General features: G+C 40.2%; 1 protein-coding gene across 3 annotated transcripts in view; it reads left to right on the top strand.

Annotated features, from left to right (window-relative positions):
- ephb1 (EPH receptor B1) overlaps nt 1-20399 on the top strand; it is a 627438-nt gene that overhangs the window by 373781 nt on the left and 233258 nt on the right. The window lies entirely within an intron of this gene.

Below are 20399 nucleotides of genomic sequence, written 5' to 3'. Positions count from 1 at the left end.
AAGTCACGCTGTTGTAACACGTGCTTAATGTGGCTTGGAATTGTCTTGCTGAAATAAGCAGGGGCGTCCATGAAAAAGACGGTGCTTAGATGGCAGCATATGTTGCTCCAAAACCTGTATGTACCTTTCAGCATTAATGGTGCCTTCACAGATGTGTAAGTTACCCATGCCTTGGGCACTAATGCACCCCCATACCATCACAGATGCTGGCTTTTAAACTTTGCGTCGATAACAGTCTGGATGGTTGGCTTCCCCTTTGGTCCGGATGACACGATGTCGAATATTTCCAAAAACAATTTGAAATGTGGACTCGTCGTCAGACCACAGAACACTTTTCCACTTTGCATGAGTCCATCTTAGATGATATCGGGCCCAGAGAAGCCGGCGGCGTTTCTGGATGTTGTTGATAAATGGCTTTGGCTTTGCATAGTAGAGCTTTAACTTGCACTTACAGATGTAGCGACAAACTGTATTTAGTGACAGTGGTTTTCTGAAGTGTTCCTGAGCCCATGTGGTGATATCCTTTAGAGATTGATGTCGGTTTTTGATACAGTGCCGTCTGAGGGATAGAAGGTCATGGTCATTCAATGTTGGTTTCCGGCCATGCTGCTTACGTGCAGTGATTTCTCCAGATTTTCTGAACCTTTTGATGATATTATGGACCGTAGATGTTGAAATCCCTAAATTTCTTGCAATTGCACTTTGAGAAACGTTGTTCTTAAACTGTTTGACTATTTGCTCACGCAGTTGTGGACAACGGGGTGTACCTCGCCCCATCCTTTCTTGTGAAAGACTGAGCATATTTTGGGAAGCTGTTTTTATACCCAATCATGGCACCCACCTGTTCCCAATTAGCCTGCACACCTGTGGGATGTTCCAAATAAGTGTTTGATGAGCATTCCTCAACTTTATCAGTATTTATTGCCACCTTTCCCAACTTCTTTGTCACGTGTTGCTGGCATCAAATTCTAAAGTTAATGATTATTTGCAAAAAAATATGTTTATCAGTTTGAACATCAAATATGTTGTCTTTGTAGCATATTCAACTGAATATGGGTTGAAAAGGATTTGCAAATCATTGTATTCCGTTTATATTTACATCTAACACAATTTCCCAACTCATATGGAAACGGGGTTTGTATTTAGCCTCTTTTTAACCACAGTGATGACAATCAGATCCTCAAGGTTTGTTTTGTGCTAAGGTTGCAACAAAGTGGGACCTCATGAAAGTAATAAACATTAACACAAAGGACCTGATTTATTTAAGGTTTGCGTCTACTAAAATATGTGCAAACCAGATAGCACACTAATTGCTGATCTACTTAACGTGTGCAAAGTTGATTGCATCTGTTAACAGCAGAATAAGGCGTGCAATCCATTTTGCTTCTCTATCTTCATTAGTACGCACTAGGATTGGACGGTATACCGGTATTAGTATAGTACCGCAATACTAATTAATCATTTTCGGTACTATACCGCCTCTGAAACGTACCGGTACCCCCAACACCAAATTCATATTATGTTTATCAACTCAGGAAATATGTCCCCGGACACATGAGGACTTTGAATATGACCAATGTATGATCCTGTAACTACTTGGTATCGGATTGATACCCAAATTTGTGGTATCATCCAAAACTAATGTACAGTATCAAACAACAGAAGAATAAGTGATTATTACATTTTAACAGAAGTGTAGATAGAACATGTTAAAAGAGAAAATAAGCAGATATTAACAGTAAACAAACAAGTAGATTAATAACTAATTTTCTACCACTTGTCCTTAATAATGTAGACAAAATAATATAATGATAAATGGCACAATATGTTACTGCATACGTCAGCAGACTAATTAGGAGTCTTTGTTTGTTTACTTACTACTAAAAGGCAATTTGTCTAGTATGTTCACTATTTTATTTAAGGACTAAATTGCAATAATAAACATATGTTTAATGTACCCTAAGATTTTTTTGTTAAAGTAAAGCCAATAATGCAATTTTTTGTTGTCTCTTTTATTTAGGAAAGTACCGAAAAGTATCAAAATAATGTTGGTACCGGTACCAAAATATTGGTATCGGGACACCACTAGTACGCACAATAGATGCTGATTGCCAGAACGACCACAATACTGAGAGGATAAAATGCAAATCTAATTATTTAGCACACGCAATTTTATCAACACTCATCACCATTTTGCGAGCCCTATTTTGCATTTTATTAGCACGTGTGGGAAGGACGTGCAAACTGACAGTTCCACAGACAGCTGCAGGATCAGTGTCCACGCTGCACAGACATACGATGGACAGAGAATCCTCCGTCCTACGTGTGTGTGTGTCAACATTTTGGATAGTCGTAAATAAAACATATTAGACATCATTTTACTATTCAGCAATTTCCTTTTATAGTTTTATAGCTGCTACAGGACTTAAGGGGCCAAATAAAACAAATTAAATTGACACATTTAGTGTCCTAAATATTTCTTTAATGACGTTTTTTTTTTTCCACATAGAATATTTAATTTTAGAATGTTTCTTAAATGAAAAACACTTATTTAAGTGTGCATTTGTTGGGTCTAGTGTAGCCTTTCTCCAATGGGCACACCTTCAGATGTAAAAAAAATAAATAAGAAAAAAGTGGTGTAAAAGTGGTAGATGTCTCCTGCATGTTTGAAAACATTAAAAACATGCCACAGGTAGGAGCATGATCACAGGAATGTGCAGTAAATGAGTGTCTCCATGGTGATGCCCCATATAGTACACACAAAATCCTCATTTAAATAAGGCGGTCTGCACCACTTATCAATTGCACACGCAGTGTTAGCAAATTTAACTCCCACTAATAGTACACGCTATTTCATAGTTTGCACACACTTTTTAGCGTGTGATATTTGAATCTTAGTAAATCGGGCCCTAATTGTCGGGGCTATGACATGACACACAGTAAGTACCAGTCTAAGGTGATTATTCGTTTTGGAAATATTTTTGAGAAACTCTTAGAGGACCTTTGATGATTTTAATCTACATATAAAAACACTTCCTTATGGTCTTTATCATATGTGTTGGATTTGCTTTGGTGCAAATATTAACCGTTTCTTGAGTCTGTTGGCAAGACATTACCAGATTGCAAATGAAACCACGCCCTGCACCGTCTCCAAAAGTGTCATCATTTATCTTTGGAAACTGTACACTGTTTGGATATGTATTTTGACGTCGTCAGTGTTATTTTCTTCTTTACATACAATCTTTATAAGAGACAAGAACACGTGTTTTTTTAAAGCATTTAAACTCGTAATTAAATGTAAATAAAAGTCAGCTTAGAATAGAGGTAATGGCAGGTCCTGTATTCTGCCCATAAAGCTCTCTAAATAACCATTCAAAACTTTATTTACATTTCCTGAATATTAACCAAGTATCAGCAATATTGTTATTAAAAACACAAGACGTAAACATATTGCAAATGAAACCACGCCCCACCGTCTTCAAAAGTATCATCATTTAGCTTTTGAAACTGTACACTGTTTAGATATGTATTTTGACGTCCTCACCGTTTTTTCTTTACGTACACAGTCGAAAATAAACGTCTTAAACATTAGATAGAGTAGATTCGCCCGGCCACAACATTAGGTACCCCTGCACGTAGGGATGTCCGACAATGGCTTTTTGCCGATTTCCGATATTCCGATATTGTCCAACTCTTTAATTACCGATACCGATATCAACCGATACCTATATCAACCGATATATACAGCCATGGAATTAACACATTATTATGCCTAATTTGAACAACCAGGTATGGTGAAGATAAGGTACTTTAAAAAAATAATAAATAAATAAAATAAAATAAAATAAGATAAATAAATTTAAAAAAAATTATTGAATAAAAAAGAAAGTAAAACAATATAAAAACAGTTACATAGAAACTAGTAATTAATGAAAATGAGTAAAATTAACTGTTAAAGGTTAGTACTATTAGTGGACCAGCAGCACGCACAATCATGTGTGCTTACGGACTGTATCCCTTGCAGACTGTATTGATATATATTGATATATAATGTAGAAACCAGAATATTAATAACAGAAAGAAACAACCCTTTTGTGTGAATGAGTGTAAATGGGGGAGGAAGGTTTTTTGGGTTGGTGTACTAATTGTAAGTGTATCTTGTGTTTTTTATGTTGATTTAATAAAAAAAAAAAAAACGATACCGATAATAAAAAAACCGATACCGATAATTTCCGATATTACATTTTAACGTATTTATCAGCCGATAATATCGGACATCTCTACCTGCACGTTGTCCGATCGATTCAGACATAAAACAGCTGCTTTTTTTCCCCTCATGGTCTAAAGCAGAAGGGGAGGAGCTCTGTCTGAAAGCATGATTTAATGCCTAATAAGTGCTTCCATCTCTATGTGACTTATGATGCGATGCTTTGGCATTATTTAACCAAGAAAAGACACAATTCATCATGGGGTGCCTTTTAAATGTTCTACATTAGAGCTTCTGCTGAAGTCTCGTGCATTTTATGATACAATTTAGTTATTGTTGTTCTTGATGGTTTGATGTCATTCCCAAGTACCGTATTTTTCGGAGTATAAGTCGCACCGGAGTATAAAGTGGCACCTGCCGAAAATGGATAATAAAGAAAGAAAAAAACATATATAAGTTGCACTGGAGTATAAGTCGCATTTTTTGGGGACATTTATTTGATAAAATCCAACACCAAGAATAGACAATTTAAAATAAATAAAGAATAGTGAACAACAGGCTGAATAAGTGTACGTTATATGAGGCATAAATAACCAACTGGTATGTTAACGTAACATATTATGGTAAGAGTCATTCAAATAACTATAACATATAGAACATGCTATACGTTTACCAAACAATCTGTCACTCCTAATCGCTAAATCCCATGAAATCTTATACGTCTAGTCTCTTACGTGAATGAGCTAAATAATATTATTTGATATTTTACGGTAATGTGTTAATAATTTCACACATAAGTCGCCCCTGAGTATAAGTCGCACCCCCGGCCAAACTATGAAAAAAACTGCGACTTATAGTCCGAAAAATACGGTACTCAAGTAGATGCTGCAAAACAATGCATCTGTTGGACATCATAGACAATTGCTCTTCTCATTTGTGGAGTTTTTATTATGCAGTCGTTGCTAATACGCTGATTTGTAACTGGTTAAGAACTCAAAGATAAAAAAAAAAAAACACATAATAGTGAGCAGTTATGTTTTTAAATGAATGCCTTTGAGCTGGAGCGAGACTCCCAGTGCAGCACAGCTGCCTGCTTGGTGGTTCCAAAGTGGTTCCCAAGTGGATCCATCCACACCTTTTCAGGCTTTGGATTCCCACTCACCGTGTCTGGCCTCCCATGGCACGGTACACAACATCTCTCTGGTGAATTAGTGGTTGCTCCATCCAGCACACCATCTGCTTCTACCTTGAGGGCCCTAATCTCTCCCCAAGCGATCTTCGCAAGAGGTCCCAAGTGAGCTCCGGTATTTATTACAAACCTTTATTGGTTCTTACTATTTTAATTAGACCACATCAGTTCATTCATGCTCTTCTGGCTTCTACTTCATGCAATGCTGCTTACTCACGGAGTCCATAACTCAAGTTGAATCAGTTTTATTTATTAAGTACTGGCGCTTCACACATGAAACACTTGAAGAACCACACGCCTCATAACTCAATAGGTTTATTGTCAGAGTGGAATTATTCACAAAATCCATGGTTTTGTGACATGGTCTCTGGTTTGTTTCAGTCTACGTTGTTGTTCTTTTTAAGACCCCAGAACACCATCTATCCCAATAATCCACCATTATTATTTATCAGTTGTGGTTCTTAAAATAATATATTATAAAACTTAAAAATGTCTCTTAAAGGTAACTGTCCTTTTTTAGAATGGTGCCTCTCATGCACAATACTTATGTAAGACAAGCACACATTTGCTTTTTTAATGCATTCTAAACACTAAATAAATGCAAGCAAAAGTCTTCTTACAACAAAGCCTAAGTGAGTCGCTCTATTCTGCCCACAAAGTGCTTAAAAATATCCAAACACCCCCATCAAAGTGTTACATACACGCTGTAAGTATGCATGTAACAGGCACATTCACAATAGCATGTAATATTAACGTATTTTGGTCATTTTAAGTACACAGCGGCACATTCATTTCACAAACACATCACAACATTCGCTTTTTCCTTCAACATCACTGATTATTACTCACGGCAGATTTCATGAGACATCAAACATATAAAAACATCACTTACTGTACAACGTCTACTCTCACTGGGCAGCCGACTGTTGGGATGTTGATATATTTCCGCTTAGATGAAGAATGACTCATAATCCTAACAATAAAAAGGGGAGGGGTTGAACAAAGCATATTTTCTGGGTCTATATTGGCATTCAAAGTTGACCAACTTCTCAAATGATGTCCTCATTATTTTACTATACAGGTGAGAGGCATGATTTACAGTCTACAACTAGGCCTGGGCCGATAACACAATTTGCTTGACAATATATCGACCTACAAATTATTGCCGATAAACGATATTACTTCCATTATTTTTATGGGACCAAATTAACCATTGATGTAATGATAATACATAATAATAATAATGCGTGTATATACTTCTGTATGCAATAAACGTCTATTTCTTGTATATTTTAACATTGTAAACAGAATGCAAACTTTTAAATCTACAAGTTGAAACAAAACAACAATAAAATATACTTTGTTGGTTAGCAAAATGTTGCCCTTGAATAAAAATCACAACTTAAAGCCATAAAATATGTTAGAGAGAGGGTAGGGGCCTTGAATATACACAACTAAAACCATAACTAAGATGGCTGAAGTTTGTTTGTCAATACATTATTATAACATAACATGCAGGCAGAGGTGGAGTTGTACATAACTTAGCTGACAGTCAAGTTAGGACAGTATTAAAGGCCTACTGAAATGTGATTTTCTTATTTAAACGGGGATAGCAGGTCCATTCTGTGTCATACTTGATAATTTCGCGATATTGCCATATTTTTGCTGAAAGGATTTAGTAGAGAACATAGACGATAAAGTTCGCAACTTTTGGTCGCTGATAAAAAAGCCTTGCCTGTACTGAAAGTAGCAGACGATATGTGCGTGACGTCACAGGTTGTGGAGCTCCTCACATCTGCACATTGTTTACAATCATGGCCACCAGCAGCGAACCCCATTAATTTGAGCGAGGATGAAAGATTTGTGGATGAGGAAAGTGAGAGTGAAGGACTAGAGGGCAGTGGGAGCGATTCAGATAGGGAAGATGCTGTGAGAGGCGGGTGGGACCTGATATTCAGCTGGGAATGACTAAAACAGTAAATAAACACAAGACATATATATATACTCTATTAGCCACAACACAACCAGGCTTATATTTAATATGCCACAAATTAATCCCGCATAACAAACACCTCCCCCCTCCCATCCATATAACCTGCCAATACAACTCAAACACCTGCACAACACACTCAATCCCACAGCCCTAAGTACCGTTCACCTCCCCAAAGTTCATACAGCACATATATTTCCCCAAAGTTACGTACGTGACATGCACGTAGCGGCACACACGTACGGGCAAGCGATCAAATGTTTGGAAGCCGCAGCTGCATGCGTACTCACGGTACCGCGTCTGCGCATCCAACTCAAAGTCCTCCTGGTAAGAGTCTCTGTTGTCCCAGTTCTCCACAGGCCAATGGTAAAGCTTGACTGTCATCTTCCGGGAATGTAAACAGTGAAACACCGGCTGTGTTATCCGGCACAACAGTCAGGGGGTGCATTCTACGGCGGGGGTGCGTTATCCGGCACAACACCTGCCGCAATACATCGCTTCCCACCTACAGCTTTCTTCTTTGCTGTCTCCATTGTTCATTGAACAAATTGCAAACGATTCACCAACACAGATGTCCAGAATACTGTGGAATTTTGCGATGAAAACAGACGACTTAATAGCTGGCCACCATGCTGTCCCAAAATGTCCTCGACAATCCGTGACGTCACGCGCAGGCGTCATCATACCAAGACGTTTTCAGCAGGATATTTCGCGCAAAATTTAAAATTGCACTTTAGTAAGCTAACCCGGCTGTATTGGCATGTGTTGCAATGTTAAGATGTCATCATTGATATATAAACTATCAGACTGTGTGGTCGGTAGTAGTGGGTTTCAGTAGGCCTTTAAACAAAAGTTCAGAGTAACAATATAAATGCTACACTATAAGCAGATGTATTAACAGGTCATATGCAAAAATTCTTAGTGAGGAAACACCAACATGACATGAAAACATGGCAGATGTCTGTCAAACGGTTGCAGCACTTCTAAAAAATGCTAGTTCTTTATCAGTGTTAAATGTCAGCGTGTCTCTGGCGATGTATTTAACCACACTTTCTGTGAGCGCACACCATTTTGCACCGTTTTGTTTGCACAGGCTTGTTCGCCAAACGCCTCAGCGCGTGTGTCGAGTGGTTGTGTTTCAAGTTCTAGTCGTGCACATTCGGCAAACTGGCTCCTCGGCCCCCATAAGCTCATTTTGTTTCAAAGGTTTAAACTGAAATATTCCCACAATGCTGCGGTGGCATTTGGTTTGTGGATCATTTTGTTCATGTTCGCTGCTACATGCTAACGGGTCACCTCACAAAAAGTCATGGAGTTTGAGTTTATTTCGAACATGCATGCATACAACATGATACGTCACAATTAGAGATGTCCGATAATGGCTTTTTTGCCCATATCCGATATTCCAATATTGTCCAACTCTTAATTACCGATTCCGATATCAACCGATACCGATATATACAGTCGTGGAATTAACACATTATTACGCCTAATTTTGTTGTGATGCCCCGCTGGATGCATTAAACAATGCAACAAGCTTTTCCAAAATAAATCAACTCAAGTTATGGAAAAAAATGCCAACATGGCACTGCCATATTTATTATTAAAGTCACGAAGTGCATTATTTTTTTTAACATGCCTCAAAACAGCAGCTTGGAATTTGGGAGAGCATGAGGAGGTTGAGGTGGGCGGGGTTGGGGTGAGGGGGTAGCGGGGGGTTATATTGTAGCGTCCCGGAAGAGTTAGTGCTGGAAGGGGTTCTGGGTATTTGTTCTGTTGTATTTATGTTGTGTTACGGTGCGGATGTTCTCTCGAAATGTGATTGTCATTCTTGTTTGGTGTGGGTTCACAGTGTGGTGCATATTTGTAACAGTGTTAAAGTTGTTTATACGGCCACCCTCAGTGTGACCTGTATGGCTGTTGACCAAGTATGCATGCATTCACTTGTGTGTGTGAGAAGCCGTAGATATTATGTGATTGGGCCGGCACGCAAAGGCAGTGCCTTTAAGGCACGCCTCCAATATTGTTGTCTGGGTGGAAATCGGGAGAATGGTTGCCCCGGGAGATTTTCGGGAGGGGCACTGAAAATCGGGAGGGTTGGCAAGTATGACTGGGAGACGCAACTGCTCTGTACTTCTCCCTATGTCTGTGTACCACTCCGTACAGCGGTGTTTTAAAAAGTCATAAATTTTACTTTTTGAAACCAATACCGATAATTTCCGATATTACATTTTAAAGTATTTATCGGCCGATAATATCAGACTGCCGACGTCTCTAGTCACAATTTCCAGTTTCTCTATTCAACAAATAGGAGTAGGAAGAAGCAGAGCTCATTTAATCCTACCCCTTTTCCTTTACATAGCAGTTGCTAAAACTTTTGTTCACTTGCTGTTCTCAATTTATTCACAATATACTCCATAAGTAATAACAGTAAAAATAAATAAATAATTATTGGTGAAGTAAGTTATATTTCATATAGTGAGATGAGTGAGATTATATTGAAAATTAATGGATGGATGAAATTAATTCAGAATGTTTATTCTTCTTTGTACTTTGTAAACACTTTAAGTTTGAAGAGTTTCTTGAAGTGGATCATATTAGTACATTGTTTGATTTCTTTGGTTAATCCCTTAATAATAATTTAATTCCACATACTGATATACTGAAGACTTTGAACTGTTTTTAGCTTTTAACTTTTTGAACTGTTTTTAACTTTTAAACTGTTTTTATCTAACAAACTGTTCTTAGGGTAATTTATATTTGCTTTTTAAATGTGTATTTCTATTTCTGTTTTAAATGTTATTTTTTAGTCTGTCCTTTGCCTCTATTTCTTTGTGGTGTACAGCCCTTTGTTTTTCAACTGTGCTTGTCTTTAAAGGGCTTTATAAATAAAGTTGGTATGGTATGGTATGGTACTGAAGGTCTTAAGTGTTGTACGTGCGTACAAATATTTTAAATGACATTTTTCTCTAAGATGATATTTCTCCTCTTTTGTTGAGAAGAATTGTTGTATATTCTTGGGTAGCAGATTATAGTTTGCTTTGTGTATAATTTTAGCTGTTTGCAAATGTACACACACTTAATGAGGACATGATCATTCACCCCCTTCTTTTCATTCCGCTAAAAGCGACAAAAAGGTTGAATGCTCTTGAAGTATGCACATGGCGATTTATCGACGCTGGAAAACTTACCGACTTAATTGGTATTTATCGTCGGTTAATTGACTTATCGAATATTGGCCCAGGCCTATCTTGAATAAACGTTCACAAGCTCCGAGGCGAGGAAGCAGCTCATGCTGTCACTATAGCAGTATAGGGAAGTTACCTCTCTATGACAATGTGCTGCTAAAAAAAAAAGGTCCTTAATGTTAGCTCCTATAATAACAATATTGCTAATACTTGGTTAATATTCAGGAAATTTAAATAAAGTTGGTGCTTTTTCAATGGTTATTTAGAGAGCTTTATGGGCAGAATAGAGGACCTGCCATTACCTCCATTCTAAGCTGACTTTTATTGACATTTATTGTTTAAATGCATTAAACAAAAAACATATGTGTTCTTGTCTCTTATAAAGATTGTGATTTATAGGCTAATTATAGGCTAAATTCCAAACAAAAAAATGCAGTTCCCTGTTAAAGGTCTGACTTTTGAATTAGTGTGAACAGGAACTGTCACTGTACAATTGTTATGACTACATCATAAAGTGAAGCACAAGCTTTGCCAACACGAGGCATTTTTTTTGTTTGAATCAATGCAAAAATGTCTGTTAATTAAATGCAAAAAAATATTAAAAATATTGGACAATTTTGACTAGTAGTTTAAGTTAAATCATAATAATTTCATTCATCATCAACCTGAGATCGGTAGGTTGTGGGTTCAAACCCCGGCTGAGTCAAAACAAAGACTATAAAAAATGGGACCCATTGCCTCCCTGCTTGGCACTCAGCATCAAGGGTTGGAATTGGGGGTTAAATCACCAAAAATGATTCCCGGGCGCGGCACCGCTGCTGCCCACTGCTCCCCTCACCTCCCAGGGGGTGAACAAGGGGATGGGTCAAATGCAGAGGACACATTTCACCAGACCTAGTGTGTGTGTGACAATCATTGGTACCTTAACTTAACTTAATTTTTGTGACATAAATGTACAAAGTGCTTTAAGGTAAAAAATGCTTATGTAAGCTATTTTTTTTTTAAACCTTTTCTTGGTTGACGTTGTCAGACCGATATCCTGGTGAGACATGCTCCCAATTGGAATTCATGCCCAGCCTGCATCTGCACATGGTTTCAAGGAATGCATACATTTAATTGACCCGTTCACGTACCGGTAATTACAATCATTATACTAAATAACGCTATATTTTGTACATTGTCATTAGAGATGTCCCATAATATCGGACTACCGATATTATCGGCCGATAAATGCTTTAAAATGTAATATCGGAAATTATCGGTATCAGTTTCAAAAAGTAAAATTTATGACTTTTTAAAACGCCGCTGTACGGAGTGGTACACGAACATAGGGAGAAGTACAGAGCGCCAATAAACCTTAAAGGCACTGCTTTTGCGTACCGGCCCAATCACATAATATCTACGGCTTTTCACACACACACAAGTGAATGCAACACATACTTGGTCAACAGCCATACAGGTCACACTGAGGGTGGCCGTATAAACAACTTTAACACTGTTACAAATATGCGCCACACTGTGATCCCACACCAAACAAGAATGACAAACACATTTCGGGAGAACATCCGCACCGTAACACAACAGAACAAATACCCAGAACCCCTTGCAGCACTAACTTTTCCGGGACGCTACAATATACACATTCCTTTGATTGATATGCATGTCTCGCCACAACACCGCATGTTGCGCACAGCACTCTTATTGTGAAGGCTGGATGTGTGCTGCTGTGTTTAATGGCTGCTGTGTTTTTGAGTGAGACATGTCGAGATCGCTTAGAAAAAAACCTGTTGGCTGCTTTCCTGTCTGTATTTTGTGCTCGCATCAGTGGTGTCGTCCACTGCAACACAAGCAGATGAGATGTGTTGCGGGTCCTTAGCTCTGTAGTTTATTCACATAATTCAAAAGGTTATTTTGACATGGGGGGGTGGAAGGTTGGATGTGGTTTTGGGACGAATAAGCTGGCCAGCACACATGATTTCCCCACACAAACATTCCTTCTGTAACAATGACTTTTCAGTCACAATTATGTCAATTTGCAGGATATTCCACTTTTAACAGCAGATTCCGTTTTTATGGGACAATTCCGTTCAACGTTCACATCGTTAATGCGTATGATCAGAACTACACCCAGACACTCCAAACTTCATTTGTAACACAAAGAGAAAACACCTAACGCACTCCGATTCTTGTCAGGGCAACAAAACAATTCCCAGCAGGCACAAGACATTGATACAATGTTGATGTCCAACGTTGGATCCACATTGGTGGTTGGGAATTGACCAAATTTCAATGTTCAAATAAACGTCACAACCTGACATTGACTACACGTTTTCAAAAAGCATGTTGTTTCAACGTCGTATTTGTCCATCCATCTTCTTCCGCTTATCCGAGGTCGGGTCGCGGGGGCAGCAGCCTAAGCAGGGAAGCCCAGACTTTCCTCTCCCCAGCCACTTCGTCCAGCTCTTCCCGGGGGATCCCGAGGCGTTCCCAGGCCAGCCAGGAGACATAGTCTTCCCAACGTGTCCTGGGTCTTCCCCGTGGCCTCCTACCGGTTGGACGTGCCCTAAACACCTCCCTAGGGAGGCGTTCGGGTGGCATCCTGACCAGATGCCCGAACCACCTCATCTGGCTCCTCTCGATGTGGAGGAGCAGCGGCTTTACTTTGAGCTCCTCCCGGATGACAGAGCTTCTCACCCTATCTCTAAGGGAGAGCCCCGCCACCCGGCGGAGGAAACTCATTTCGGCCGCTTGTACCCGTGATCTTGTCCTTTCGGTCATAACCCAAAGCTCATGACCATAGGTGAGGATGGGAACGTAGATCGATCGGTAAATTGAGAGCTTTGCCTTCCGGCTCAGCTCCTTCTTCACCACAACGGATCGATACAGCGTCCGCATTACTGAAGATGCCGCACCGATCCGCCTGTCGATCTCACGATCCACTCTTCCCCCACTCGTGAACAAGACTCCTAGGTACTTGAACTCCTCCACTTGGGGCAGGGTCTCCTCCCCACGTCGTATTTGTGTTGTAGAATATCGGTTGGGAAATTACCACATTTCAATGGTCAAATCAACGTCACAACCTGACATTGAATAAACGTTGTCAAAAAGCATGTTATTTTAACGTTAGGTTTGTGTTGTAGAATATTGGTTGAAAAACGACCAAAATTCAATGGTCAAATCAACGTCACAACCTGACATTGATTAAACGTCATCAAAAAGCATGTTGTTTCAACGTTAGGTTTGAGTTGCTCAATGTCAGGACCTAATTTAACAAGTTCTCATGATGTCTTATCGTCTTGTGCCTGTTGGGTAACCGTTTTTCCCCTAATGTATCATGTCTTCTTATTGAATATATGTTCAGCTTCTTATATTCAGACGTATTTTAAGTATATCTTCCTGAGAACCAGCATCTTCTGCAGTGAACATTTGGGTTTTTGCATAAGAGTGCTATTTTTCCACGAAATCTGTTACTCTGGTAAACGAACCAAAAACTACAACTGTCCATTGCAGAGGACACTGGTTCTCGGGAGGACTTGTCTGAATATATATAAGTGCACATACATGATCCTACTGTACTTTAAAGAACCCCTTTTAAACCCATCAGCAAGCACTTTGTAGACAGAGGCAAGAAGAAACTCCCTTGAAAGGAAAAATAAAACAAGGATCTATGGAGTTCTTGCCTCCTTTACTCGGAACAGCACCCAAAAAACACCCGGATGAGCCTGATGCCCTTTCCAATCAGGTGCTTGATCAAAAAAAAGTTTTAAAGTGTGTCTATGAGTACTTTCATTTATTCAGGTCATTGTATTCTCCAGGCATTTAATCGATTGCAAGTGTGGAAGTTTCCCCCCTCATCCGAGCAGGAGTCATCAGTACATGTTAATAGACTTCGATTAGTCTGATCGAGTCTTGGTTAGATCCAGTCTAGGTCTAGGCTAGACTGGATATGACCAATATAAGTCTATGAGCATAAACTGATGAAATCTGCTCAGATGAGAGGCAAAACGTCTTCTAAGACAAACTGAACAGTCCAGTTGCGATCAGTTGACTTTTTCAAATATATTGGAAAAAAAACTTTGATGTGGAATGGATGCATTTAAAATGCCAATCACCCCTTTGAACACTGAGCCTCCACTTCAGTCTAACTTAAAATGTGTTTTAAAGGAAGTCTCTTACAACAGAATATCAAATGCCTCTGACTGCAGTGTCGCAGCTTAGCTAGATGCTCTGGCTTCCCTAGATCTCAGCAGGGGGTGGGCGGTGAGATCATCCTTGTAAGAATCTCTCTAACGCTGCCGGGCCTGATAAGAGCAGCCGGAGTAGCTTAAATCAGGCCGCTCTGTGGCAGCAGAAGCTGTAGCGCTTTCTGCAGGCCTGCTTCAGAGGTGCTAGTCCCTGTGTGCTCCAGATCGCTCTGATTAACTCGCTGATGGATAGTCCGACGCCTGGCTCTGTCAGCAGGGCGTTTCACGTCATAACCCCCCACACTCCTGCCTTCAGGGATAGGCCAAAGTTTCTCATTGCTGCATCATTCCAATCTACCATCTTTTGCTAACTGTAGCCGAGGCCTGAAGTGAGCAGTTCTATCACATAGGAAGTCTTCTTCCACGCAGCTACCAAACCTCGAGACCCTGGCGCTGCTATGTGTGAAACAGAACGTGTGACAATGCTGCAGCCGGGGAAACATTTTAGTGGGTCGATGAATTTGTGTGCGAGTCAGAGGAGGTGTGACATACTCAGTGGTAGCTAAGGTAAGCCCGACAGTGAAGCCAGCACTGATTGGGTCATAAGGGCCAAAGGGTGCAGAAGAAACAGTGTATCATGTTGCCAGGAAGGATACAGGAGAAAGAGAGGGTTGTTACAGCAAGGAAGGATCTGTCAAACTATGAAGGGGTTTGGTTTAATTTATACAGAATGAATGGTTGCAGTGAGCCCACAAACATGACCAAAATGAAATGTATACATATGGAAAATGCAAAGACTCTTCTGTTCATGTTTACTTCTTGGAAGCCACCAATGCCAGCTGCATGAGCCAAATCTTTGCAATGTAATGTAATCAATCTAAATATAGGGAGAGAAGGGAACATAATGTGGTTCGAATAGTCTAATCTGGAACCAATACACATACTCTATCTGTTGCCATCCGTCTCTGAATAAGTGCATATGGTTATCTCTGGGTTAAAATCAAACGGCACAAACTGTATATGTTTTTCTTAGGAAAAAAATCTCTCTGACCTCTCTGAAAGACAAAACGGAGCAAAGGCATACGTTTTCGATACAGCTCTTCTATTAGATTTGCAGTTGTACCTAATGGTGTGAGTGTTGAATGAACATTCATAGCAACAAAGTCTGTGTTTGAGCTCTCACCAGCCCACACAACCCTTCAGTGCTCCTCTCGGCTCCTCTGGCTGTGATCGCTATCTGCACACAGGGACCTTCTGTTGCTCCCTCAAGCCTGTTTCACATCATGAAAACAAACAGTTTGAAAGAGTAGACACACGAGGCTCAGACCAGTCAAAGGGGTGGAACGAGTAAACAATGTGCACCAGGGGTTTATTTTGGACACAATGCTTTTATAGACATGTTAAATCCTTTTTCACTACCATGGCAACCTGTAACCTGCCTATGGCTCCACCTGCATGCATGGGTGTGGAAAATCAAAGAAATAATTGTACCTTCAACGTGATGCGGAACAAACACACGAGATACACTATATTGCCAGACGTATTTAACCACCTGCCTTGACTCACATATGAACTTGAAGTGCCATCCCATTCCTAACCCATAGGGTTCAATATGATGCCGGTCCACCTTTTGCAGCTATTACAGCTTCAACTCTTCTGCGAAGGCTGTCCACGAGGTTGCGGAGTGTGTTTATAGGAACTTTATTCCAAAAGTGCATTGGTGAAGTCACACACTGATGTAGGTCGAGAAGGCCTGGCTCTCAGTCTCCTTTCAGATTCATCCCAAAGGTGTTATATCTGTGCAGGCCAGTCAAGTTCATCCAAACCAGACTATGTCATCCTTGTCTTTATGGACCTTGCTTTGTGCACTGGTGCACAGTCATGTTGGAAGAGGAAGGGGTCCGTTCCAAGCTGTTCCCACAAGGTTGGGAGCATGGAATTGTCCAAAATGTTTTGGTATCCTGGAGCGTTCACTGGAACTAAGGGGCCAAGCCCAACTCCTGAAAAACAACCCCACACCCTAATTCTTCCTCCACCAGATTTCACACTCGACAGAATGCAGTACGAAATGTACCGTTCTCCTGGCAACCTCCAAACCCAGACTCGTCCATCAGATTGCCAGATGGAAAAGTGTGATTCATCACTCCAGAGAACACGTCTCCACTGCTCTGGAGTCCAGTGGCGACGTGCTTTACACCACTGCATCCCATGCTTTGCATCGGACTTGGTGATGTATGGCTTAGATGCAGCTGCTCGGTCATGGAAACCCATTCCATGAAGCTCTCTGCGTACTGTACGTGGGCTAATTGGAAGGTCACATGAAGTTTGGAGCTCTGTAGCAACTGACTGTGCAGAAAGTCTTTGCACTATGCACTTCAACATCCGCTGACCCCTCTCAGTCAGTTTACGTGGCCTACCACTTGGTGGCTGAGTTGCTGTTGTTCCCAAACTCTTCCATTTTCTTATAATAAAGTTGACTTTGGAATATGTAGGAGCGAGGAAATTTCACGACTGGGTTTGTTGCACAGGTGGCATCCCATGACATTTCCACACTGCAAATCACTGAGAGTGGCCCATTATTTCACAAATGTTTGTAGAAACAGTCTCCATGCCTAAGTGCTTGATTTTATACATCGGGCCAAGTGATTAGGACACCTGATTCTGATCATTTGGGTGGGTGGCCAAATACTTTTGGCAATATAGTGTATCTTACATTCCAGTACCCCTGCACAAAAAACACAGTGTCAGTTAAAACTGGTACATACGATCGTATTGACCGCCATTTTCAACGCAAGCTCAAGTAACCAAATATGGTTCTTTTCCCTCGAGAGTGATACATTTTCCATTTCGGTGCAAGGGCACCAAAGTAAGTATATAATGTAATTGCCCAAATGAAACACAAATGCCATTTGCACTCTGATACACCCACTCACTGCCCTTCAGCATATGTCCTGCCACGTTCATGTGATTTTACTATTAAATTAAAGCCTCACTGTCTGGATATGATGATATTTATCCCCTGAAATATAAGCTAAATGAAAGAAATGTGTCTCCCAGCACAAACAATTTTGACTCGCATGGCGAAATGAACACCAGCTGAGAGCCTGTAAGAAACATTCCCAACAAATTAAATCTTATGGCAAATTAAAATGACCACGGGCTGCACTAATACTCTGCAAATCACTGGATAAGTGGCAGTCACATCTGATTTCTCATGGCATGCCTGCACATGTGTAAGTCATCTGGAGCCACGAGGACAAGGCGGTGAATGGAATGGATGGCATACAGTCCAATGTTATTTTCCCAGCTAGTGTATTAATCACACAGATGTGTGTTTGTGTCACAAGCGTTTTCCACATGGTCATGACCTGCTTGCGCATACATGATGCATGGTCATACTTGCCAACCCTCCCGATTTTTCTGGGAGACTCCCGAATTTCAGTGCCCCTCCCGAAAATCTCCTGGGGCAACCATTCTCCCGAATTTCTCCCGATTTCCACCCGGACAACAATATTGGGGGCGTGCCTTAAAGGCACTGCCTTTAGCGTTCTCTCTCACCTGAAACCTTCACCCCTTAACAGCCGCATGTTGTCCAGGCGTCTGCTTTTCCTCCATATAAACAGCGTGCCGGCCCAGTCACATAATAATGTAGCGTTGGACGGGTTTAACAATGGACTTAACTCGAAGATGTTAAGAAATGCTGACACGTTGTAATAATTTTTTACTGGTTTAATGTGTATGGGGTGGGGGGGCGTGGTTAAGAGGGGAGGAGTATATTTACAGCTAGAATTCACAAAGTCAAGTATTTCATATATATATATACAGGTAAAAGCCAGTAAATTAGAATATTTTGAAAAACTTGATTTATTTCAGTAATTGCATTCAAAAGGTGTAACTTGTACATTATATTTATTCATTGCACACAGACTGATGCATTCAAATGTTTATTTCATTTAATTTTGATGATTTGAAGTGGCAACAAATGAAAATCCAAAATTCCGTGTGTCACAAAATTAGAATATTACTTAAGGCTAATACAAAAAAGGGATTTTTAGAAATGTTGGCCAACTGAAAAGTATGAAAATGAAAAATATGAGCATGTACAATACTCAATACTTGGTTGGAGCTCCTTTTGCCTCAATTACTGCGTTAATGCGGCGTGGCATGGAGTCGATGAGTTTCTGGCACTGCTCAGGTGTTATGAGAGCCCAGGTTGCTCTGATAGTGGCCTTCAACTCTTCTGCGTTTTTGGGTCTGGCATTCTGCATCTTCCTTTTCACAATACCCCACAGATTTTCTATGGGGCTAAGGTCAGGGGAGTTGGCGGGCCAATTTAGAACAGAAATACCATGGTCCGTAAACCAGGCACGGGTAGATTTTGCGCTGTGTGCAGGCGCCAAGTCCTGTTGGAACTTGAAATCTCCATCTCCATAGAGCAGATCAGCAGCAGGAAGCATGAAGTGCTCTAAAACTTGCTGGTAGACGGCTACGTTGACCCTGGATCTCAGGAAACCGAGTGGACCGACACCAGCAGATGACATGGCACCCCAAACCATCACTAATGGTGGAAACTTTACACTAGACTTCAGGCAACGTGGATCCTGTGCCTCTCCTGTCTTCCTCCAGACTCTGGGACCTCGATTTCCAAAGGAAATGCAAAATTTGCTTTCGTCAGAAAACATGACTTTGGACCACCCAGCAGCAGTCCAGCTGGTGTCGGTCCACTCTGTTTCCTGAGATCCAGGGTCAACACAGCCGTCTACCAGCAAGTTTTAGAGCACTTCATGCTTCCTGCTGCTGACCTGCTCTATGGAGATGGAGATTTCAAGTTCCAACAGGACTTGGCGCCTGCACACAGCGCAAAATCTACCCGTGCCTGGTTTACGGACCATGGTATTTCTGTTCTAAATTGGCCCGCCAACTCCCCTGACCTTAGCCCCATAGAAAATCTGTGGGGTATTGTGAAAAGGAAGATGCAGAATGCCAGACCCAAAAACGCAGAAGAGTTGAAGGCCACTATCAGAGCAACCTGGGCTCTCATAACACCTGAGCAGTGCCAGAAACTCATCGACTCCATGCCACGCCGCATTAACGCAGTAATTGAGGCAAAAGGAGCTCCAACCAAGTATTGAGTATTGTACATGCTCATATTTTTCATTTTCATACTTTTCAGTTGGCCAACATTTCTAAAAATCCCTTTTTTGTATTAGCCTTAAGTAATATTCTAATTTTGTGACACACGGAATTTTGGATTTTCATTTGTTGCCACTTCAAATCATCAAAATTAAATAAAATAAACATTTGAATGCATCAGTCTGTGTGCAATGAATAAATATAATGTACAAGTTACACCTTTTGAATGCAATTACTGAAATAAATCAAGTTTTTCAAAATATTCTAATTTACTGGCTTTTACCTGTATGTATATATATATATATATATATATATATATATATATATATATATATATATATATATATATATATATATATAAGAAATACTTGACTTTCAGTGAATTCTAGCTATATATATATATATATATATATATATATATATATATATATATATATATAAATAAGAGAAATACTTGAATTTCAGTGTTCATTTATTTACACATATACACACACATAACACTCATCTA

This window comes from Nerophis lumbriciformis, linkage group LG19 (genome assembly GCF_033978685.3).
Source record: "Nerophis lumbriciformis linkage group LG19, RoL_Nlum_v2.1, whole genome shotgun sequence".
Lineage (NCBI taxonomy): Eukaryota > Metazoa > Chordata > Actinopteri > Syngnathiformes > Syngnathidae > Nerophis > Nerophis lumbriciformis.
Note: the sequence above shows the minus strand (reverse complement) of the source record. Positions and strands in the feature narration are given on the sequence as shown.